This window comes from Gorilla gorilla, chromosome 5 (assembly GCF_029281585.2).
Source record: "Gorilla gorilla gorilla isolate KB3781 chromosome 5, NHGRI_mGorGor1-v2.1_pri, whole genome shotgun sequence".
Lineage (NCBI taxonomy): Eukaryota > Metazoa > Chordata > Mammalia > Primates > Hominidae > Gorilla > Gorilla gorilla.
This window is the reverse complement of record NC_073229.2, coordinates 121,579,647-121,605,579: the sequence shown is the minus strand read 5'-3', so window position 1 is coordinate 121,605,579 and position 25,933 is coordinate 121,579,647. Positions and strand designations below refer to the sequence as shown.

Genomic DNA, 25,933 nt, shown 5'->3' with positions numbered 1-25,933 from the left:
TTTAAAAATTTTCTTTTTAGAGTCACAGCATTTTTAAATCACAAACTCATCTCATCCTCTCACCTGGGGCATTCTGAGCCATCATTCTCTGTTGGGGAATGCAAATGTACAAAATTAAAGTCAAATCAAAATATAATTTAAAACATAACTTTCATATGAAAAATAATTTTTTGCATTTCAACACCAATTTCATTTATTTATGTGCAATTGCATTATTGCGCTAACATACATAACTGAGAGTTATTTTTAAAAAGAATGAAAGGCAAAATTCTGTTATATTCAGAAAATTGTACAATTACATCTGTTTGAAATATCTTCCAATCTTTATTACATGAGTCTTATAACTATTTCAAAGAAAAATCAACTGTATTACAAAAAACTTTTACTACTATTCCAGTAGTTCATCGAGTAAGTGGTAAAATCCCTGAACTGAACTTCAATACTATCTATTTAATCCTGACTCTGAAGCAGTCAGAATAATTTCAATGAACTATGAGTTAAATTTTGAGTGTTTGGTAATATCTCATAACTTCTACTTAAATATTATTAAATAACATTAATTCTCTAAGATACCATTTAAACAAAATGAAACTTTTCACATTATTAATGTAAAGCACAGTAAAAGTTATCAAATTGTCCTTGGATTCTGAAATATGTCCTATAGCGTGTTGTAGCCAATCTGTTCAGAAATCCTTCTGCTGATTTTTCTCTGCAGGCTGGCTGCAGAGCCAGGAATAGGTTAATGAAATGCATGCGAGGAATGAAAAAACAAATTATAAGTGGTAATTCAGCCACTAAACCTTCACAAGGCTGGGGGGAAATAGGAAAATAAAGCTAATCTTATTTCATTTTACTTAACATACTCAAAATGTCACCTCATAAATCCTATTTTCTGTTTCCATAAAGAATCTGTGTTAGAACTATTGTTTATTAAAAGTTCTGCTGCCATATGGATAACTTAAAAAAAAACTCCCTTCAACCCTGTACTATGTGCAAATATCCAGCAATTTTACATTCATGGTTTAAATTTTTAATTTAAATTCTCTTCATTTCCTCACAAATCAACTTGGTGCACTATGTAAAGAAACTATGTAAATATCAGGACCTTGAACTTTGGTACAAGAACTTCCCTCAAAATATATTTATATGAACCACAAACAATTCAGAAGATATTCCTACTGAAATCATGCTTCCAACTAACAGCATTTTGTTTTTTAGAATTTCTTTCAAGCCTCAGAGACTGGCTTAGATTTTTAGCCTAGCAAATTAATAATGTACTATAAAATTTGAGAGTGCTATCATAAAATAAATTCGGAACTCCACATGCAAGCTCCTATATTAAAATACATTGGGATATATTAAGAAAATAAAGTATATCAGCCATATTCTAAATATACAAACAAGCAACATAGGGATACCTAGCTAACAACAATGCAATATCCAAATGAATACTAAAAGACTGGATCCATAAAGTTATGAAGAACTCTGCAGTATTCATGATTTTAAGATAGAATGTGCTGCCTTTGAATTAGAGCAAAATAAGGCTCCTAAAAAAGTTGAAATGATCAATACTAATTCTACAGAAATATAATAGAGGTCTAAATCACTAAAAACAAATCATCATCTGAAATACAGCCAACACATTCTAATGTTTTTCTTTAAAAATATATTCTTCTCCTTTTCCTTTCTTCGTGAATTAATGAGTCAAACTCATGAAATCTCTACACAGTGACCCTTCATTTTTATCTTAAATTTTAAGAAAATGAGAAAATTTTGATGTTACCACTATCTTTTCATCTGAACCTTTGCATAGTGCTATTATTCCATGACCTAATAGTGATAAGAGATTCTGCTTCTGTGTCTATTTAAAAGTTCAGATAGAATCAACTCAGAAAACGTACATGAATTTCTTTAAAAATATACTAGCACTTTCAAATCTGCCTTCTAATATTTGCATTGTAAAGTACAATCCCTTTAATTAAGCACAACTTACAACAACAACAACAACAACAACAACAAACACAAGTTTTGAAAAATATTTTGGTTGTATCAGATTTCTTAAGAGCCTTCCACAGAAGGTTCCAAGTTTCTATCATAGAGTTTAAAGTGTTTTCATCATAGGAACTTTAATGTTAACATCCTTAGAACTCAGTGAAAGACAATAACCATATTGTAAGAAAAAAAATCATTTCTCTTTATTTTTGTATTAAATAATTATTCTGCTTGAGGCTTAAGAGATTTATTTTTAAACTTCTGAATATAGAAGAATACTAGGTTAGCAAATTATTTTGGAAAAAGTAATTTTAACACATTCCACATAAATGGCCTTTTGGAGAGTGAATTTAAATTTTCCTACTGTGCCGCTAAGCACCTTTGTATTAATAAGCAAAAGAAAAGAAACTGTCTACTACAGCAGTCAAAGTATCCTTTGGTTGCTCTATTGCAGGATATGTAGAGCTTATGTAAAGGGCTACCAGGCTTTCCAAAACCTGTAACTCAAATTCTAAAGTGAGGCCAAAGATCACCTACCTCTACGTGTAAACCTAACTTAAATTCTAAGAAAAGGCTAAAGATCACTCCTACCTGTAATCATTTGAACCTGATTTCTCATTTGTACAAATGAAAAAGGCTTTTTAAAATATTGCTGTTAAATGTATCATTTCAAAACAAGGCCATGCTACATCTGGGGAGCCAGGGAAGTAGAGGCCGTGATGAAGAATGGAAAAAAAAAAAAAAAAAAGAAAGTGGCTTTCCTGACTTTCTTAGCCCCTGGTACTTGAGTTGAATAAATAACAATAGGGCAATTCTGTAGTCTTTGAGTACACTAAACTTTTTTAACCCATGTTAAAAAAAAAAAAAAAAAGCCAAAAGTCAAGCTAAATTATATTTCCACCCTTAAAATTGTCATGACGTATTTAAAGATATCAGCCATTAATATCACATACAATGGACTACCTTTAATTATCCAAAAATAATGTGTGCTATTTTTTCATATATAAAACTCCCATTTTACCAGGAATATAGGCCAAATAGGTTTAATTATTCTGTTATGAGTAGTAATTAAAGTGTTAGGATAAATACCTGATAAATAACAAATCAGTCTAAGTTTTGAGCACTTTAGTTAGTTTGTTTTAATACAGATAATTGACTACAGAATTAAATCGCAAACTGAAAAATAGAAATCACGCATATATTATCATTCACCTCACAGCTAATCTTTGCTCTTCCTAATTTTTCTTTCTGCCAGTAATTCAAATCCATGAATCTCTAAGATAGTTAACCTTTAAGGGAAGAATTTTTGTATTTGTCCAGAATTTTAACTTAGCAAAAGAGAAAAATAGGACGTGAAGTCAGACGATCTGGGACCAAGCCTTGGCTAGGTAATAGAGGTAATCACTAAATTCTTAAAATTTTAAGTCTCTTCTCTGTAAAATGGGCCTAGCACCACCCAGCTTCCAGTGTGATAATGAAGGTTAAATGAGATAATGGGCTGTTGGGCAAATAATTGGCAATAAATATCTTTTTACTTCCTTTAAAATAGGAATATAATTTTCTAATAGAAGTTTGGTTTTCTTTTATTGCTGGTTTTAATTTTTTCAACTTTTACTTTAGATTCAGGGAGCAATTATGCAAGTTTGTTACCTGGTTTTATTTCATAATGCTGAGTTGTTGTTTTAAATTGCATCTAAGAAAGAAGTAAATGAACCTATATCTAAGTCACACTAGAATTTATAACAAGTAAAATCAGCACCACGTACTTTAGAATCTGAGGGACGAGAAAATAGGTTCATGTTATCTTTCAGGTTAAAAGATGCACTTGGATGGTCCAAGGGACTTGAGGTCCTATTTTTTCCCAGTTTTCTTACCTTTCACATTTCTTACTTTTATCCTAATGTCCTATTATCATATTTTCTGGATCTCATTCACATACTTTTTATAGATCATTATTCCTGAAAACAAATGAGAATTTGTTTTCAAATTCCAACCAGCCTATAGAATTGAGTGAAGTAGTCCAAGTCTAAATACAACTGATGACTGGACTTTCAGCCATATACATTTCTTAATTATTTTAAAGTAAGTTATAGATAAAGTATTAATGAAGTATTCAAAAAACTTTTATAAAATATATTTATAAATCTAAAATTATTATACTTTAAATATAGATATGTTTTTTCCTCTTTCAGTTATAGTGTATTTTAAATATTCATTTCAGAAATACATGAATGCCAAAATTAAAATAACCTAGTTAAAATTATCACTAAAATATATACATATATATATATTATATATATATTCAGCTATATAACCTTAGTATGTGAGTATTTCTTTTAGGAAGCCTTTAGCCTCAAGGCATTCCTTTTAAACTCTTTCTAAGGTATTTCCATAATTATGTTCCCACAATGTGTTACAAGAAAAATATAAATTTCCATGATCTAAAATGATCATGACATCAAGTTTGAAAAATTCTTTACTACTTATGTTGTTAGTCATTAAAAAAATTATAGGCAGTTTAATTTCCAATGATTAACGAAACCACTTATACAATTTTTTTCACATTTTGGTATGAAAAACCTTTATTAAAACACTATTTTGAAAATGTATTTTCTCTGTGGCTTGCACATACTATCTCAGAATGATTTTCTTTCATTTCCTAGAACTCTATTTTTGCAAAGAAGACGTAAAGCTTCGTCTCAAAATTAATTATTTTAATTAAAAATAAAGTATTAGTTTTAAAGATATCTGTGACATAAACCATTGAGAATCCTTAATATACACAGGCCATATTAATATTCCTAATGTATACTGTATCATATTCTTCCTACGTATACTAGATCCTTATGGTAAATAGGAAAAGGACAGATTTGATTTAAAACAAAATAAACCATCCTTGCTTTTTTCTTAAAAGGCAAACTATTTCTTTTTAACTAGAAAGTGTTTTATAATTATTCACTTGTTCACCATCCTTAATATAAAAAAGGAAAGTGTGTATATTTATTTTACTAGTTGATAAGTTAAAACATGTCGAAAGAGTACAAATTGTGGTATTTTCATTAGAAAATATAAATAAAAATATTAAACTCCAAAATATTTTTATTATAAATTGTTTTTAAATGTCTGCTTTCTCTATGAATTTAAAATGATTGACTTGAGCACAATATTAAGTAAAAAATAAAACAGTTTTCCTGCCTGAAAGACTCCTGAATAAAGAGAAAATTATTTTTGGATTTCCCTCTTGATCAGATATGAAATATTCTGAAACGCCACCTCTATAATTTGATAAAAAGCTTGATATCTCCAAATGAAAATAGGACTCAGCACTTTCATTTTTCTGTCTCTAAAGGAACCTGGGTAAACTGATTTTTTTTTAAATGAAAATCTCAGGCATAAAGGTGGCAGTAATGAAGCAAGCTTAAATATGTGCTGACCTTTGAAATGAACTGCAATCCGCGTTGTTTGGCCAAGGATCTGACTGTGTTACTGTCTCCATCTATTTCTAGCATGAAAGATGTGGGGGTTGGAGCTGCTCTGCTCTCTGGTGGATGTTGACAGCATGGCTGCAAACGCAGCAGCACCGAAAGAGACAGCTACATACCAGGGATCGAAAAATTAACCACACAGCTGTCAGAGACAGAACTACGGCGCAGATATTTTCTAAAAACCTTGATGGCAAGACAAATGATAAATATGTTTCAGTTTTCTAAATGCAGTATATTTTGTGTTAAGAGGAACATTGCTGTTAGGAAGAGGAGGTAAATTGGCAATATATAAAATTATCAAGTGATTTGATAAATCATTAAAAGTTTCAGCTAGTTTTCTTAGGGAGTGCACACATAGAAAAGTATACAGCCTCAAGAATCACACTTTTTGAATTAAATACATAGTGAGATTTTAAATAATTGTCAACGTTCCTGGAGTAACATTTTCTCATTATGATTTATTATTATTATTATTATTTTGCTTAGGATAAACATTTCATAGATAATTAGTTTATGCAATATTGAAGGACGTGTCTCTTTTAAATAATTCCTAGGGATTCTCAGAAGCTTCAAAATACAGCCTAGCACAATCTCCTTTAGTTGTGGACCATCTAAAGGTCTGTACCTCAGTTTTATCAGCTATTAGTGGACTGCCTCTACAAACCTCACTCTTTAAAAAATGAAAAATGCATACAAAACATGCTGAAGAACACTAAAGCTACCACAGTTGGCGATATCGCAATTAAGTGAAGTCTATATCTTTGGTATAATCTATAAGCACTTATAAGTGAAAATGGATTTCCTCATAGAAAAATTTAATACACATCTCCTTGTTCTAGTTTACCATAAACGTAGTCATCAACTCAACAGCCACTGACTAAAATCTCACATTGTGTTCAGCAACGAGGCGTATTAAGTGGCAGAAGATATGGTCCTTGCAGTCGATGATTTTGCAGTCTTTGAAGAGTGGTATGTATGTAAAAAAATGTTAAATGACATAAGTCAATAGTCAGTCAAGCACTTGAGCATGTGGTATAGTTGCATTTGATATGAGAGAATCAAATGCTGATATTGGAATGATCCTGAATTGCCATTTCTCACTGGTGTTTTACTTTCATTTGGATCACCTATTCCAGTCTCTTAACAACAACAATAACAAAATACAGAACTTGAAAATAATATTTTCTTGTGGCAGGAATATAAAACTCAAGAATGTTGAAAGGAATGCTTCCTAAAATTAGCTATACTAAAGGAAAAATTATATATATGTGTGTATATATAGACATATATATATATTCCAAATCCCTGATCTAGCAATTTTTAACCTCAATAAAAAGGACTATTTCTATTCAGTAGTAACCAGAGATTTTGGTTGAGTTATGCCTCCTAGAGGAAAAAATTATGAGAAACCTGGATATAAAATATTGATTTCTTTATGGTCTGGAAAAAATGTATTTAAGGGAATTTTAAGGTACATATGAGTTAAAAACTATTTATAATATTTCCTCTCTCATTCAGCAAATTTTGGATTTCCAATTTATATCCCAGAAGTCACATTCTCTAAATGAGTAAATAATACAGGCGCGACTTTTTTAAAAAGTGCCTTGTTGTACCTAAGTGCACTGCAGGACATCTGGCACATTTCATTCTGAAATGATGTTTATCCACAGAAATGCCATCAGTGGAAGATGTATTGAAAAGCTGAAGGTCTATTAAGGGAGTATGGGACAGCTGCATACATTCTGTAATCTGTATAAGGCCATGGAAATGACACAGCAATACCCCATCTGTGGCTTTGGTTTACAGAGCTTTGAATAAAAATTCAAGATCAAACTTCACTTGTTACAGAAAAGAAGAATGCTAAAAGAAAGCTGGTATTAATGGGCTCAAATATAAAGGTCTGTTACTGTTACCTTTCTCCTTAATATAAAATATTTTATGGAATTTCTACACCTTCAATAAATACTAATATTATATATTCACCCCTTAATGTTATTTGAAAAACTGCTTGTGGAGAACTACAGTTTGCACTTTTATAATTTAGGCCATTTGTGAATAGGCTTAAAACTTGCAGAAGTGCTAGGACGGAGTAGGGCAGATGTTCAAACTTCCCTATTTGGGCCTGCCAAGTCCTTCATTCTGGACCTACAATACCCCAGCCAATTCAAAACTCAATGTCTCTTAATAGAGATTACTAATCAAGCTGATTTATGTGGTAGTTTAGGAGGTGGGGTCATTCTTTTTTTAGTGGTGTTGTTTCTAAAGAAAGTTTAATGCTCACAAAAGCCTCAGATTGACAGCTCCACAAAATGGAAATTCACAGAACAGAAGTATCACATGCTAGGGGGATACAGCCACCCCTTATGCTAACCTGCCAATTCACAATTTCAACCTGCAAGGATCTGCCACCGAATTCAAGAGATTAATTCAGTCCCTGTGCCCGTTCAATCCTTTGCCAATAAGGAGGCCAATTAGTTTCAACTACACTGGTTAGTTTACTTCTGCCTTTATTTTTTTCTGACGGGGGGCATTTTCTCTCCATCATTTGGATGATTTTGACCCCCAATTCATTTCAGGTTACTATGAAATGGCTGTCAATCACTTGAAACCAAAGCCTAATGTGAACCAAGGCCTGAGGTGAAAAGTTCAGTCATTAGATATTGAAACCATCCAGCTGTCTACTGTGGTGAGTTTCATACAGCTCATAGGAAAACAACAATGAAATTCATAATATTAATAAGTTCAAACTCATATTGTAAATCTCTATTTAAAAATGACATAGTCAACTAATTAACATGTTTAGCTGGCCTCAGTTAACTTCTAGTCTAAAAATATCAATTGGAAGCTTTCATTAACTCATATATATATTTCTTTTGTGCATTCATAAAATAAATATATCTCAGAAAAGTTATATTTTTGTCAAGAATTAAAATATGCACCATATTGAATTATGACTTAAATTTCATTTTAGACTTATATTCCTAGAAAATAAAGCCTCAGTAATGCTATAAAAGTGCAATGTTACCAAAAAAAGGTAAAGATACTTCTGAGATTTTTTTAATTTAGCAAATGAAAATATTCGATGCAAATATGGTGCTACTAACACCTGAACTCCGAAGGATAGTAGACAGATGAAAGAATAAACAAATAAATTGAAGAATAATATATTCTTAGTAAGGAGTAAATGTGTAGGGTTTTTTTTCCAAAAGCAGAAATAGGTGAAATAACATTTTAATTCTTCACAAACATTTATTTCCGAAAAAGAGCTAACAGAATGGGTTTTAATATTAGGAAGGGGAACAAAGAGCCTGAGGCATCTGAGGGAAGGGGGCGTGCATGATGAAGGAGGAAGGATCACAGATGAGAGATTGATCCTGAAGGCTTCTGTTGACATTGTCTTTGTGAATAAAGCATCTACTATGCCCCCAAGTCTTCCACTTGGCACAAGGCTAATGGGATTTGCATATGCCACAATAAACAATAGGTCTTTAAACAACATGCTGGCAATGCTAGACAAAGATCGAGACTGTGATATTTGGTAAATATATTTCTGAGCTATCCGTATTTATCTCCACTAAATTCAGAAACTTCCAAGTTATTTTCTTCCCCCTGAACTGCACAGTCAGGAATTCACAATGGCACAAGTTCTCTAGTCTACCCCTAGAGGGCAATAGAGAAGGCAAGAACATTGTGGTTTGTAATCCAAAAAGGTGGAGAATGGGTAGGGGGCAGAAATAAAAAAATGTTTAAAAGCAAGCAAATTTATCAGTACAGCATTTCCAAGGACTGACAGCCAATTTTATCCTCAAAAAGTACTTAGTGTTTCATAAACCAAAAAAATTAATCCTATTTATGCTATAATCTACTATAAGTATCATTATTAATGCTTAGAAAAATATCTAGAAAGTGCAGCTTAAAGAGAAGGAACAACAAACAAAAACCACTCAAATAAAACCAAAAACTTTGAGTTAATATGAATAACATTGTTTTTAAAACTTATTCAAAACTTTATAGTGTCCATATTGATACAAACACTTCTAAACTTAAAATAACCATTAACAATCACTGGCAACGTAAATACATGAATAATAAATCTGCTTTTATTTCCAGTTGCATATTTATATGACATTTACATATGTATGGAGATCTTTTAACTGTTTGCTTTGACTAATTTTAGAAATCAAAAAAACTTGCCAAAATAATACAGAGTTCCGTATACCCCAACTCAGTTTCCCCTAGTGTTAGCATTTTGTACTTAGACATAGTTATCAAAACCAGGACACTGATTTTTGTACAATAATTTCAACTAAACTATAGACTTCATTCAAATTTCTCCAATTTTTCCACTAATGTCCTTTTTCTGTTATAATATCCCATCCAGGACACCACACTGCATTTCTTTGTTATTTTTCCTTAGGTTCTTCTAATCTATAATTGTTCACCAGTCTTTCCTTATCTTTCATGACCTAGAAACTTTCTAAGTTGTGAATTTGAGCAAGAATACCACAGAAGAGATATTGTGTTCTGTTCAGAACATCATTTCAAGGGATTCATGTTGTCACCATGTGTTACAACTAGTGTTAACATTGATCGCTTGACTAAGGCAGATTTCTGACATTTTTAAAACTAGAAACTTAATTATATTCTTTTTATACCAAAATTCACAGCCTTTTAAATGTACTTAATAACAAAACTTCCATACTACCAAAGTAGAATAGCCAAGCTAGTGACTCAGTAATATTCCTTGAAGAATAATATATGCTATTAGTGTACACTAGTCCTTGAAGAATAGTATAAGCACTGTGCTCGGTGGGCTTCTTAAGTGGAAAAAAAGAGATTTTGATTAAGTAAATATTATTGTTAATTGTCCCTTTTTGTAAGACCCAAAGGCACTTCTTCAATATAAGAACATATATCCCCTCACATCATAGCCAAATTTGCATTATATCTATCACTCTACTCATGGTGCCTTTTTGCCTGCATGCTCTTCCAGACCAGCTCAAAACAGTTCAGAACCATAGGATGGAGAAAAGAGAGCTTCATATCATATTTTCTAATGTCCTTTTTTATGGCATAGTCACAGCAGAATGATCCCAGGCAGAGAGAACAGTTCAATGGGAAATATCATTAATACAAGACGGTCTCCAACTAAAACTACAATAGTGGATTGGTCTAGAGACCCTAAAACAACCCTCAGAGATATAAAGTGAGTATGAGACATCAGTTCTGGAGACCTGGAAAATCTCTGAGAAAATGCTCAATGGATCCTTCAGGCTGTGTCAACAACCACTGCAGTCTCTTGGCCTCCAGGGTGCTTCCTGTGGAATCACTGTCTCCTGTGCTCTTTATTGTTCAATTCTAATGTGATGTCCACTAGGAAGCATGCCCTGACCTCCTACAATCTACATCAGAGAGAAGCAATAGCCCCTCTTATTATATAATGTGTAGTTTCATATTACTTTACCCTCTTTCACCATTCTGGCACTTATTTCTTAACATCCTTTTTCCCGACTATGCTGAGAGTCTTTAAGGATATGAATATGAAACATATTTGTTTCCCCAGTGCCACCAAGCAATGTGCCTGATACCTGTCGATACTCAACAAATGTTTGCCATGGCATATAGCTAGCTCTTCTTTGGTGACACAGGGTTCAATCAATTTGGGATACTACAGAAGATTCTTTTAGCCCTTGTGAATAGGATAATATGGAAAGAAAATCTATTGAAACAAGCAAATCATCTGAGGCTCCTAAAAGTAAAGAAGAATAATTTTTCACACACTATTTCTTTTAGATTTTTTCCCTTAAGCTTAATTTTAAAGTTCCACAAAAGCATAGTGGGCTTGTTCCACTTGAGACACAATAGAAAATTGAGAATAGAAAGGATAAAATGCAATTTTGCTTTAGCCACCAATTACAGAGGTTAAAGAAAAATATGTCCTAGGTCAGGTGCAGTTGCTCACACCTGTAATCCCAGCATTTTGGGAGGCCAATGTGGTAGTATTGCTTGAGACCAGGAGTTTGAGACCAGCCTGGCCAACACAGTGAGACCCTGTCTCTATGAAAAATTTAACAAAAATTAGCCAGGTTTGGTGGCATGCACCTGCAATCCTAGCTCTTCAGGAGGCAAAGGCAAGAGGATCCCTTGAGCCCAGGAGTTCAAGGTTACAGTGTATTATGATCATGCCACAGCAATCCATCCTGGGCAACAGAGTGAGACCCTGTCTCAGAGAGATAAAGAAGGATGGAGAGAGAGAGAAGGAGAAGAAGAGACAGAAAGAGAGAGAGAGAGAGAGAGAGAATGTCCTTTCTCTTAAGTATAGCATGGATTGGTCACTACCTAAGTAGATATAGACACTGTCTCTCTGATATACTCTGGATGCTATAATTAAAGGGTAGGGGAGAGGGAATAAGGAACCCATAGAGCCTCTGCTTAGAAGAAAGGAGATAGCAAGAGCAGAAATCATAGCAAAAAGAAAGAGATGTACCTTGGAAGGACCTTGCCATTGATCCTGTAGGGTAAGATTCTAGGACATTTAGTTTAACTCAATTCAATGTTCATTTATAGCTACTATCATCTTCAAATCAGGAGTCCAGCTGGGAGAGAGCTATAGTTATTAGTGAGAAATTAATTGAAAACGATTTTTATTTTAGGGCATTTTGTGTGCTTTGTTGTGTTTGAGGTGCAAGAGGAGGGATTATTGAACACCAAAATTCATGCAAGTCCCATCTGTCCTTCAATTCAAGTAACACTATCTCAAAATTTTAACCTAGAAGTGACTGACAGGCCATTATGTACCACGTGCTACATGCTGGGAATAAAACGACAGTAACACAGCTTCTACATTCAAGAGTACTTACAAATCTCACTAAGGCAGCAAACTTCTCTTATACAATGAGCCAGAACTATAGAATACAAACATAAACAGAGGATATGAGAAAATAGAAGCAGGAATAACTAACTTAAATAAATAAATCCAAGAACTAGAAGTCACTAATGAAGCGACAGAAAAATTATACAGAATAACAAGGGGATAGAGAAAAACCCCAATTATTTCAAGAGCCTTATACTAACAGAACTCTATAAACCTATTATTTTTAGCAGTTTAATCTATAGATTTCCAAAAGCAGTCTGCATCAAGAATCTGAAATATATAACTTTAAAGGAAGGATAAGCAAGAAAGAGGGAATAGTAAAGGTTATGTTAGCCCTCCATTAAAACATACAACTGTCCCACATTTGTATTTTTAGACCAAAAAGTTTCAAGACAGAGATCTGGCGTAATGTGTGTTAACCCCTCTAAAAGGCTGGCTTTATAACTCTTGACACACAGAGACAGCTCACATTATTGTTGGGATAAATACTGTTCAGATACCTGAAGAAATTTCAGACTCAATTTGGATGGGCTGTCATGTGTCCTTTGTTTACCATGACTAAAACTACACTTACCCTGAGGGGTATGTCATTAAACTATCTGTAGCATTTTTTTTTTCTCTCACTTATTTTTGGACTGAACTGCTGAATATGTTCTCCTCTGAAGAAGAGGAAATAGTGCAGGATTTTGAGTCCACACCAAGCTTCAGTGACATCAGTGGTCATAGAAAGACATTTTTATGGTTACTACTCTTTAGAGTATTGGGTTTTTGTTGAATCAGCTTTTGCATTTCAGATTCTAAAAACTAAATTATGTATCATACAATAAATTAGCAACTTACCAAAATTACTACTTAATACAGATCATAGTTGCCTTTGAATTTTGCTAGTCAGGCAAATTTTTAAAATTTGCGTTCATCTTTAAAGACTAACACAGAGGGAAAGGTAGATAATTCATAAATTCAAGCTCACAATTCTATATGAGAGTCTTCCCAAACCAGTGTTCTGAGTCATTTAAACAATGACAAATATTCATTTCTGCATTTGAAAAATTAAACACTTAATTAACTACATTTATTTAAAGTCACCAAAAGTCTCACCTTGTCATGTCTAATAAACATATATAGCAGCATATTGGTAGCTCAGAATATTATATGTGTGTTTAATCAGTTTCAATTAATAATATGTACAAACATCTCCAGGAAGAAAATACATGAATCTTTGTACAAAGCAGTTTTAAGTAATAACTTAATGAAGAATCAAAGACTATCCTATAAAACAAATTAGAGTTGAATAAAATTTTATTTATAATATCCTAATCTCCCCCAACTAGTGTCTTGTGAGAAAAAAAGAAACAAAAAAGGCAGAATATTGATCATTTTTGAAGCATAGAGTTCATTATGCTGTCTTCTCTTTATTTATATATATGTTTGAAATTTTCTATTATAAAGAGTTTAAAAAATAAATAATTAGAGTTTCAAATAGATATATAGAACTTCCATTTCTGGCAAAATGCAGTAGATGTACTTTTTCCTATTCTTCCGGTTATGTACAATTGAAAACTCTGGACATTCCTATACAATAAATATAAGACTGGAAAGCAAAGATAAAAGACTACTTGCAACCTCAGACCTGAAGAATAACATGGTAGTAAGTTCCCTGGGTTTTCTTCTTGCCTTATACCACAACTAAAGTGAAGAAGCTGGAAACATAAAAACTTAAACAGACACAGACTAAAGCCCCAACAGAAGTTTTCTCTCTCTAGGAAAAGGATCAAGAAAGGGATAGCCTAGCAAGACAAAATGTTCAGATAATAACCATCCTAATATAGCCAAACACCGCAGCAAAAAATGTGGCTCCAACAACTGGGAAGATGTCAAACTGAATGAAAAAAAGATAATCAATAGATGTCAACACTGAAGTGACAGAAATATTAGATGATCTGACAAATACTGTAAAGTAGACTTAATAAAAAGTCTTCAACAAGCTATTAAACATGCTTGAAACAAATGAAAAGCAATAGAAACCTTCAGCAAAAAAAAAATGGATGTAAAGAAGAATCAATAGAAAATGTAGAACTCCTGCCTAATTGAAATAGGAACACTTTTACACTGTTGGTGGGACTGTAAACCAGTTCAACCATTGTGGAAGTCAGTGTGGCGATTCCTCAGGGATCTACAACTGGAAATACCATTTGACCCAGCAATCCCATTACTGGGTATATACCCAAAGGACTATAAATCATGCTGCTATAAAGACACATGCACACGTATGTTTATTGCGGCATTATTCACAATAGCAAAGACTTGGAACCAACCCAAATGTCCAACAATGATAGACTGGATTAAGAAAATGTGGCACATATACACCATGGAATACTATGCAGCCATAAAAAATGATGAGTTCATGTCCTTTGTAGGGACATGGATGAAATTGGAAACCATCATTCTCAGTAAACTATCGCAAGAACAAAAAACCAAACACCGCATATTCTCACTCATAGGTGGGAATTGAACAATGAGATCACATGGACACAGGAAGGGGAATATCACACTCTGGGGACTGTTGTGGGGTGGGGGGAGGGGGGAGGGATAGCATTGGGAGATATACCTAATGCTAGATGACAAGTTAGTGGGTGCAGTGCACCAGCATGGCACATGTATACATATGTAACTAACCTGCACAATGTGCACATGTACCCTAAAACTTAAAGTATAATAAAAAACAAAAATTAAAAAAATAATAATAAAATAAATAAATAAATAAATAAAAAGAAAATGTAGAACTCAAAAATACAATAACTGATACAAAAAAGCTCAGTGGGTGGGTTCCATGACAGAATGAATGTAAGGGAGAAAGAAAAGATTCAATAAAGTAGAAGATGGAATAATAGAAATTTCCCAATATAAAGGTGATCAAAATGGCAGAAATTGAAGTGATGCAGCCATAAGCTAAAGAAAGCTGACAGCCACCAGAAGCTAGAAAAGTCAAGAAACAGACCCTCTCATTACAGCCTCCACAGGGAGTGTTAATCTGTCAATACAATTTTTTCAGTTGAGTGAAACTAATTTTTGACTTCTTGACTCCACAACTGCAAGAGAATAAATTTCTGTTGTTTAAAGCCACCAAATTTAAGGTGATTTGATACAGCAGACTGGAATCTGCTACCATTAATGTGAGTAATGGGTGTCACCAGGTAGAAGAAAGAAAACTACAGGCTAATATCTTTTATGAACAAAATACTTATAAACCTAACCTAGCAACCTATGAAAAGAATTATACACCATAACTAAGTGGGTGTGAAAATATACAGAATGTGTTCTATAACCACAATGGAACCAAACTAGAAATTGATAACAAAAACATAATGGAAAAATCTACAAATATTTGAAACTAAACAACACACTCTAAATAATCCATGGTTCAAAGAGAAAATCTCAGAAGAAATTTTTTAATCTATTGACCTTAATGAAAATAAAAATACAACACATAAAAATTGCTTTAGCTGTGTTGAGAGAAAAATTTGTAGCACTAAGTGCATAGATTAGGAAAGATGAAGTCTCAAATCAATAATCTAAGCTATCTCAAGAATCTAGAGAGAAGAAAATAAGCTCAAAGTAAGCAAAAGGAAGAAAATAATAAAAACAAGAGCAGAAATCAACAAAATTAAAAGCAAAGACAATAGAAAAAAACCAAACAGCTGTTTCTTTGAAAAGAAAAACTGGCAATTCTTTAGCAAAACTAATGAAGAAAATAGAGAAAATAAATAAATTGTCAGTATTAGGAATGAAATAAGGGCTATCACTACGGATTCTGAGGACATAAAAGGATAATAAGTAAATATTGCTAACAACTCTATAAATACAAACTTGACAAGTTAGACAAGATAAACCATTTCCTTAAAAAACATAAACTATCACAACTCATCCAATAGGAAATAGGTAATTTGAATAGTCCTAAAACTGTTAAGGAAACTTGATTCACAATTTTAAAACACTCCAAAAAAATTCTCCAGGATCCGATGGTTTCGCTGAAAAATTTTACCAAAGGTTTAAAGAAGTAATACCAATGCTATATAATCTCTTCCAGAATATAGAAGAGGTAACATGTCTGAATTCATTTTATGAAGCCAATATTAACCTATTAGCAAACCAGAGACAGACAATACAAAAAAACTATAGGCAATATTTCTCATGAACATAGATGTGAAAAAAATCCTTAACACAATATTAGCAAATAGGATTCGGCAATATTTTTTTAAAGGTACACTATAATCAAGTGAGGTTTATTCCAGGGATACAACACTGGTTCAATTTTCAAAAATTAATCATTGCTATAGATTACATGACCATGTTAATTAATGCAGGAAAAGCATTTGACAAAATTCATCATTCATTCATGATAAAACCTCTCAGAAAATTAGGAATGGAGGGAAATTTCCTCAACTTGATAAAGAGCATCTATAAAAAATTTTTTTAAATGAAAAAGCTATAAGTTAACATTATACTTAATGTTGATAGACTGGATGCTTTCCCTGTGATATCTGGAGCAAGGCAAGTATATCCACTGTCACCACTCTTATTCAACACATGCTACAAGTTATCTTCAGTACAGTAAGGCAAGAAAAATAAGTAAAGCCATGCAGATTAGTAAGGAAGAAATAAAACTCTTCCTAACTGTAGATGATGCGATTGTCTACATAGAAAATTCCAAGGCATCTACCAAAAAAAAAAAATAGAATGAATAAGTGAGTTAAGAAAGGTCAGAAGATATATGATAAACATGTAAAAATCAATTTTATTTCTATATATTAGTACTGAACACATGGATAACAACATTTTTAAAAATAATGCCGTTTACATCAATGCCAAAAAATGTAAATAGTTAGGAGTATATTTAAAACATGTACAGGATGTTCATGTTCTAAATCTTGGATGCATCAATATTAGTATCCTGGTTGTGATACACAACTTTGGCTTTGCAATATGTTACCATTGGGGAAAACTGGGTCAGATGTACATATAAACTCTCTGTATTATTTCTTATAGCTGTACGTAAATCTACAATTATCTCAAATTAAAAGTTTTAATTTTTAAATGTTGGTATGTAGAAAGCTGGTGCTGCATATTTCTAGGCCGTCTTCTCTACACTCCCACTTATACTTCCAGATGAATAAAAACTTTAGTAACAGGAAAATCTGGGTTTGAGTCACAGTTCTGCCACTTACTTGTTTTAAGACTTGCCCTCATCTACAAAATAGGTACAGTGATAATAATAATAATGATAATGTCTGCCTAAGAGGGTTGTTTTTAGGATTAAATGAGATCAACATTTAATCCTAAAAATGCTAAATGTTAGCTTGACAGTAAACTTAAATGTAAAATTAAGAATATGCTTTGCACAGATTAAGCCTTCAGTATGACAGCAATGATGATGTTAATTATAATGACTATCACACTTTGATAGGAATTCCCTCCATCTTATCATACTGATCTATGCTCTTCAGACCATTTTTCTGCCTTCTACTTCATGACACTATTTGCTTCCAATCATTTTTCTGGTCCACCCAACAAGACATCCACAAAAATACATCCAAAACTCCTAACGCATTTTTGCCTATCCTCCAGCCTGCTTTTATTCCTACATCCTCTATAGACATTAATATTCTCTCAGTTGCAAAATCCAGAATTATTGCAAAGATTGTAAATGACAGCTGCAGGTTTAATTCAACTGGAAGATTTGTTTTGACTGAGTCATACAGGATTGTTTTTCTGTTTCTAAATTATTTATTATCATTTAAAAATCAGCAGATTCTCCATAAAGATTCAAATTTAAAACTCCTTTTAAGAAATTAGAGTACAATTGCTTGAACCCGGGAGGCGGAGGTTGCAGTGAGCTGAGATTGCACCACTGCACTCCAGCTGAGTGACAAGGGCGAAACTCCGTCTCAAAAAAAGGAAAAGAAAAGAAAAGAAATTAGAGTACAATATCAGACAGTACATGGCTCATATTTTGATGGCAGAAACCCACTGGAGCCTCCGAGCAAGTGCACTCTTTAGACCAAATGCGTGCTCTATAATCCCCACAGTCTCCACCACTATGTAGTGACTTGCACATGTTCCCGACTCTAAATTACCTAACTGCTCCCTCTGTAATCATTTGAGTTTTCAACCAGCATAAGCCTGTCATCTTGGGCATCTTTATCAATAAGCCAGTTACAGTTCCTTTCAATTTTCCACTCTGATTTTGGAAGATATATCCACTAACCTGATTCAGACCCCAAGTATCTCCTACGTGGACCACTGCAAGTGGTTCTCCTTGTTTCCAGTCTAGCCACCTATTTAATTAATTCCCTATGCTGCCTCCAGAGAGATTTTCTTCAAAACTCATAAAAAATGTGGTATGCTGGTGAGAACAAAAACTCTGAAACTAGACAATCTGAGTTCTACTCTCACCTCTGCAACTTATTAGCTATGATTCTTGAACAACTTATTAACCTCACTGCTTGTTTCCTCAGCTATAAACTGGAGATAATAATTAACAGTCTATGTACATCATGGGATTCTTATGAGTATTAACTGAGTTAAAATATGTAAAGCACTTAAAATAGTGTCTGACATATAGCAAGAGCTATATGTTAACTGTTACTATTATCATCTCTCTCCCTTTTTCTTAAAATTGCTTCATGGCTTCCCACTCCCTGCTGACAGTTCTTGCCATTTATGATATGACCACAAACTGTGTATCTACTCTAATTTTCCATTTCTAGCTACACTGAATTACTTGCCACTTCTCCAAAATAAATCACCACTGTTAAACCTCCAGGCTTTTATATTTATTTTTCTCTTACTATGAGAAACACCATTCTCCATTTCCTTGGCTTGGAAAATTCAAGCTTTCTGCTTTGGAATCCAGGTCGAAGACAGCACCTCTGTGAAGTCTTCCCTCTCAACTACACACTTAAGCAAAATTCCATCCACTGCATTCCAAAGACACACTTTATATATGCTATTAGAGTACTTATAACATATATCATGGGTTTTTGGGTCTACATTCCAACTCTGTGGAGTTTTTATCTGTCTGACTTTTGACAAATAATTTGACTTCTCTGTGCTTCAGTTTCCTCATCTGAAAATGGAGATTACGATAGTACCTACCTCAAAGGTTTGTTGGGATTAAATAAAATAATATATGCAAAAGCCATGTCCAATATGTGAAACATAAAGTTTGACACATATTTTTACTATCATCATCATTATTATGAGTGTAATATTCAAATTAATAAGCCTGGCACTGAACATTTTCTAGGCCCTCCTCTCTAAGCTCCCTCTGTTATTTCTAGAGAAGTGTAGGCTTTGGTAACGAGAAAGCCAAAAGAATCCAAAAAGAATCATATGTTCTGAAAAGAAGGGAACTTTTCTAAAGCATCTTTTAGCACAGGACCTGGAAGTAGTAGGAGAGCCCTTAAATCTTTGTTAAGTGAGTAAGTATCCAGAGGAGAAAAGAAAAGGAAGGCCATTGCTGTGTATATCCTATATATATGCCTATATATGCCCTAAATATTGTATACTTAAATCATAAAAAATGTTTTTCCACTTCCTTCCCTGGAATCTTCTCTGGTATCTTATTTTTGGAAACCACAGACAGTATTATAATATTTTTATATAGAGGCAGTTATAAGCAGACTTTATCAACAAATGAATTGAGGTTTATATAATGGCTCTATCACTTCCTAGCTGCATGAACATGGATGAGACACACAACTCTCTGCACCTCAGTTGCTTGATTGTTACATGGAATTAATAATGCCTATTTTCAGGTTTACTGTGAGCATTAGATGGGAAAGCACGACAGCACCATGTATAGAGTCTGGCATATAGTATGGGGTCAATAATTGGTAGCTATTAAGTGATTATCTTCTTTTTGTATCATTTTTAAGTTCTCTAACAGACTTGGATTCTACAATTCCTACTTTTTAAAGGTAAAGGATCCACAATCTCTTAGAAGAGTCTTAAATATTCAGAGTTTAAATGCAGGCTGGTGAAAACGTAGGCTGGGGAGAGGAGTGCCTACAGAAGGGCACTGGAGGCAGAAAGATACGTGTGTTTAGGTATTTATGAACAATTTACTGTGCTAGAACATCAAGCATAAGACAAGGATTGTGGAGATGGAAGGCTAGAGGTATAGACAAGGGCAGATAATGGAAAACCCTGGGTGCCATGTTAAAGAGCTTATTCTGTAGGTTAAGTAGATCTGTACGAAGGTAGCAGAGAATTGATATAATTATATTTTTGTTTTACATCTATACCCCTGATGTGGCATGTGACTCAAAGAAGAGATGGCTAGGGTCTCAGGGATCTATTAGGAGATTCTTCCAGCCAATATTCAAAATCAGAGAAAGAAAGACCTAAACTAGGGCAGAGACAGTGGAGACAGCAATAAGGAATAGTTTAAGAAATATTTGTGATGCAAAAATCAGCTGGATAAGTAACTGATTGGAGCAGGGGTGAGGGAATGGGAAGAGTGACAGAGGTTTATGGCTTTCTTGACTGGTTTTTGGTACCATCAATTGAATTAGAGATTGAATGAATTGTTTTAGGAAAGAGATGTTGATTTCAGCACTAAAAATGTCCAGTTTTAGGTAATTGAAAGCAACAGTGAAGCTGACCAGGAGGCTTTGGAACATATAGGGACAAAAATAGGTGTAGTTTTGGTTAATGAGAGAGTAGCATAATATTCCAAAGGGAAGAGCAGGTGCCAGGCAATGTCAGAGGCAAGTATCAACTCTACATTTGGAGAATTATATACCATCCATACGTATCTTGGAATTTTGTATCAATATCATTTTTATTATATTGTTGAAGACAATGATGTTGGGTGCTATGCAGTTTGCAAAGGGCTTTCACCAGTGCTATTTCACTTCGTCTTTGAAAGAAATCTATCAGAGAGACATGAAAGCTCTCATTCCCATTTTATAGATGAAAAAAATGGGGTTTTGAATAGTTAAATTGTTTTCCAAAAACATAATGTCAACCAATGACCATATTCCAAACATTTATTCTGACTCTAAGTTTTACCCACATTTATGATACCATTGGGGCGAATGTTCAACCTAAGGATTTGGTCAGAAAAGTGTCTTCTACTAAATCACTGATTCAAACTAACCTTACCTATTGTCTTGAAAATTAATTAGGTTCAACATCATTCCTGTTGGTTGGGGAATCTCATCTATTGGTCTTCTGTTAATTGAGCATTATTATAAGTATGCATACAGTATGAGAAGACAAAAGACAGTGTTTAAGAACTCAAACAATGGGCCAGAAACACAGGGCTTGAAACCCAGTTCTACCATTTACCAGCTGTCTGACGTTAAGTAGTTATTTAATCACTCTGACACTCAGTTTTGTTACCAATATATTGGGGACAATGATAGGATATATTTCACATGGTTGTCAGTAAAAGATTAGTGATTTAATACCAATCAAGTGTTTAGAATAATGCCTAGGCACTTAATGTTGTCCATCTTTATATTATTGAATTTGAAACATTATTACATGCACACATTCCCCAGTACCTGGTATGCAGCTATTGATATGGCAAATGCCCATGGTCCACACTCCTGCTACACTCCTTTCTCTCTCTCAGCCTACACCTATGGCTTCATGGATGGTTCTCTAAGATCAGGTGACAGAGAAAAAGAAGACTGAGGCCAAGTTTACAGGCAGTTCTACATCATATGTGGCCACCACCCAGAAGATAGTATCTGCAGCACTACAGCCCCTTTCTGACACATCACTGAAGAGCAGTGGTGAGGGGAAATCCTCCCATGGGACAGAACTTTGGGAAGTGCACCTACTTGTGATCTTTGGTTGAAAGGAAAACTGGCCAGATGTGCAGTTATATACAGATTCAGGCACTTGGAAATAACGTGATTGGAAAATTTATGACAAAGAAATTTGAGGAATAGGTATGTGAATAGATCTCTCTGAATGAGCAAAAATGTGAAGATATTTGCGTCCCATATGAATGCTACCCAAAAAGTGAACACAACCGAGGAAGATTTTAATAATTGAATAGATAGAATGACTCTTCTGTGGACACCAGTCAGCCTCTTTCCCCAGTCATTCCCAATGGGCTCATGAACACAGTGACCATGGTGGAAGGGATGGATGTCATGCAGGGGCTCAGCAACATGACTTCCATTCACCAAGCCTGACCTGGCCAGGATCACCACTGAGTGCCCAATCTGCCAGCAGCAGAGAGCAACAGGGAGCCCTCACTATGACACCATTTCTAGGGATAATCAGCCAGCTATCTGGTGACAGGTTGATTACATTGGACCACTTCAATTGTGGAAGTGGAAGCATTTTGTCCCTACCAGAATAGACACTTACTCTGGATATGGATTTGTCTTCTCTTCATAACATGCTTATGCCAAAATTACCAACCATGGAATTACAGAATTCCTTATCCACCATTATGGCATTTGATAATGGCTTTATCCACCATGATGGCATTCCACACAGCATTGCTTCCAATCAAGGAAATCATCCCCAGCAAAATATGTGTGACAACAGGCCCATGCTCATGAAATTCACTGCTCTTACCATATCTCCCACCATCCTGAAGCAGCTTTCTTGATAGAACAGTGGAATTGTCTTTTGAAGACTCAGTTATAGCACCAACTAGATGAATAGAAATACCTTTCAGGACTGGGGCAAGATTCTCCAGAGGGCTGTATATGGTCTGAATCAGTATCCAAAATATGGTCCTGTTTCTCCAATAGTCAGGATTCAAGGGTCTAGGAATTAAGAGTGAAAATGAGAGTGACACCAGTCATTATTACCCCTAGTTACCCACTAGCAAAGTTCTTGCTTTCTGTTTCAGTGATTTTATAATCTGCTGGTCTAGAAGTCTCAGTTTCAGAGAGAATATTACAACTGTGAGACACAACAACCATTCCATTGAACTGGAAGTTAAGAGTGCCAACTGGAAACTTTGGGCTCCTCATGCCTCTGAATCAACAGGTAAAGAAGAGAGACAAGGGTGTTGGGTAGGGTAATTGGTCCTGACAACAAAAGAGACATTGGACTATGACTCCATAATGGAGGTAAGGGAGAGTATGCCTGGATTATAGGAGATTCCTTTGGGTATCTCTTAGTATTACCAGGCCCTGTGATTAAGGTCCATGGAAAACTACAACGCAATCCAGGCAGTACTACAAATAGTCTAGACCCTTCAGAAATAAAGATTTTAGTCACTCCTCACACCCACCCCCGGTAAAGAACCATAACCAGCTGAGGTTCTTGCTGAAGGCAAAGGAAATACAGGATGGACAGTATAAGGTAATTATAAATACCAGTTACTACCACACAACCAGTTACAGAAATGAAAAATTTAGGGACTTGGGGCAGAGCAAGATGGTGGAAGAGAAGGTTCTACCAGTCGTCCCTGTGGCAAACACAATTTAACAACTATCTACACACACACACACACACACACACACACACACAAACTCTATAAGAACAAAGGAAAAGGTGAGCACTCACAGTACCTGGTTTTAACTTCATATCATTGAAAGAGGCACTAAAGAGGTAAGAAAAACAGTCTTAAATCACTGACGCCATCCCTCCTCCATCCCCTGGCAGCAAAAGCATGGTACAGAGTGTTTTGGCGATTGGAGAGAGGGAGAGCCTAGCATTTGTTAGGCACTGAACTCAGTGCTACCCTAATATAACAGAAAACAAAACTGGACCAAACTCAGCTGATGCCCACCCACAGAGGGAGCATTCAAACCAGTCGTAGCCAGAGGGAAATCACTGATCCCAGCAGTCTAAACTTAAGTTCCCAAAAGCTTCCCTGCTGTGAGTTAAAGTACTCTGGGGCCCGAAATAAACTTGAAAGGCAGTCTAGGCCTCAAGGACTGTAACCCCTATGTGAGTCCTAGGGCTGAACTAGGCAGGCCCAGGGACAGTGAACTGGGTGGGGAGGGTGGGGAGGTGGGCTCGTATATGACCTACTGAGACACCAGCTGGAGCAGCTAAGGAAGTGCTGACATCACCTCTTCTCTAACACTAGGATGCACAGCTCACAGCTCCAAAAAAATCCTCTTCTCTCTGCTTGAGGAGAAGGGAGGGAAGAATGGGGAGAACTTTGTCTTGTATCTAGGATACCAGGTCAGCCACAGCAGGATAGGGCACCAGTCAGAGTCATTCCAGGCCCTAGCTCCCAGATGACATTTCAAGACACACTGCAACAGAAGAGAATGCACTACCTTAAAGGAAAGGACCACGTCCTGGCAGGACTCATCACCTGCTAGCTGAAGAGACCTTAGGCCCTGAATAACCAGCAGTGAATCCCAGGTACTATGTCAAGGGCCTTTGGTAAGACTCTGAGGCTTGCTGCCTTCAGGTGATACTCAGCACATTCCCAGCTGTGGTAGCTATAGGGCAAGAATTCTTTCACTTGAGAAAGGTGGAGAGAAAAGCAAAGGGTACTTCGTCTTGCACTTTAAGTACCAACTCAGTCACGGGGGGTAGAGCACCAAGTGGGCTCTTGGGGTCCCCAGTTGTAAGACTTGGCTCTTGCATCCAAAAGGGAAGCCCACTGCCCAGAAAGGTGAGTACCAGGCCAGGCAGCATTCACCACAAGTTGACTGAAGAACTCTTGGGCTTTAAGGGAATGTCAGTGGTAGTCTGGCAGTACCCTCTGTGGGTCTGTGGTGGCAGTGACCATGGGGTGAAGCTCCTCTGCCTTTGGAAAGGGGAGGGAAGAGTGGGAAGAACTGTGTCTTGTAGTTTGAGTGCCAGCTCAGCCACAGCATGAAAGAACACCAGAGAGACTTCATCAGAGAGACTTCTAAGGTTTTTGACTGTAGTCCCTGGCTCCCAGATCAGATAGCACCTCCAGATTAACACAGAACCTGAGGGAGCTTGCTATCCTAAAGGAAAAGACACCAACCTGTCCAGCTTGCCACCTTCTGATTGTGGAGCCCCAGGGCTTCGAGAAAACACAGGCTATAGCCTACCTAGAGCAATCAGACAAAGACCTAAAGGGTATCCAAACTGGAAAGAAAGAAATGAAATTATCCTTGTTTGCAGATGATATGATCTTATATTTAGAAAAACCTAAAAACTTCCCCAAAAAACTATTAGAATAGATAAACAAATTCAGTCAAGTTGCAGGATACAAAATCAACCTACAAAAACCAGTAGCATTTCTATATGCTAACAGTGAACAATCTCAGAAAGAAATCAAAAAAGTAATTGCATTGACAATAGCCACAAATAAAATTAAATAACTATGAATTAACCAAAGTAAAAGATGTCTATAATGAAAACTATAAAATACTAATGAGTAAAATTGAAGAGGACACGAAAATATGGAAGACATTCCATGTTCCTGAATAGGAAGAATCAGTATTATTAAAATGTCCATACTAACCAAAGCAAACTACAGATTCAGTGCAATCCCTATCAAAATACCAGTGACATTCTTCACAGAAATAGAAAAAACAATCCTAAAATTTTTATGGAACAACAAAAAACTCAGAATAGCCAAAGCTATCCTGAGCAAAAAGAACAA

At 35.0% G+C, this 25,933-nt stretch overlaps 1 long non-coding RNA gene across 1 annotated transcript in view; it reads right to left on the bottom strand.

The window, feature by feature from the left end:
- The window catches only part of LOC129534551 (uncharacterized), a 964,006-nt gene extending 958,520 nt beyond the window's left edge, over positions 1 to 5,486 (bottom strand). Inside the window, exon 1 of the long non-coding RNA XR_010134327.1 lies at positions 5,427 to 5,486. This is a non-coding gene — a long non-coding RNA (uncharacterized lncRNA). The remainder of the gene's footprint in view (positions 1 to 5,426) is intronic.
- Positions 5,487 to 25,933: the final 20,447 nt, after the last annotated feature.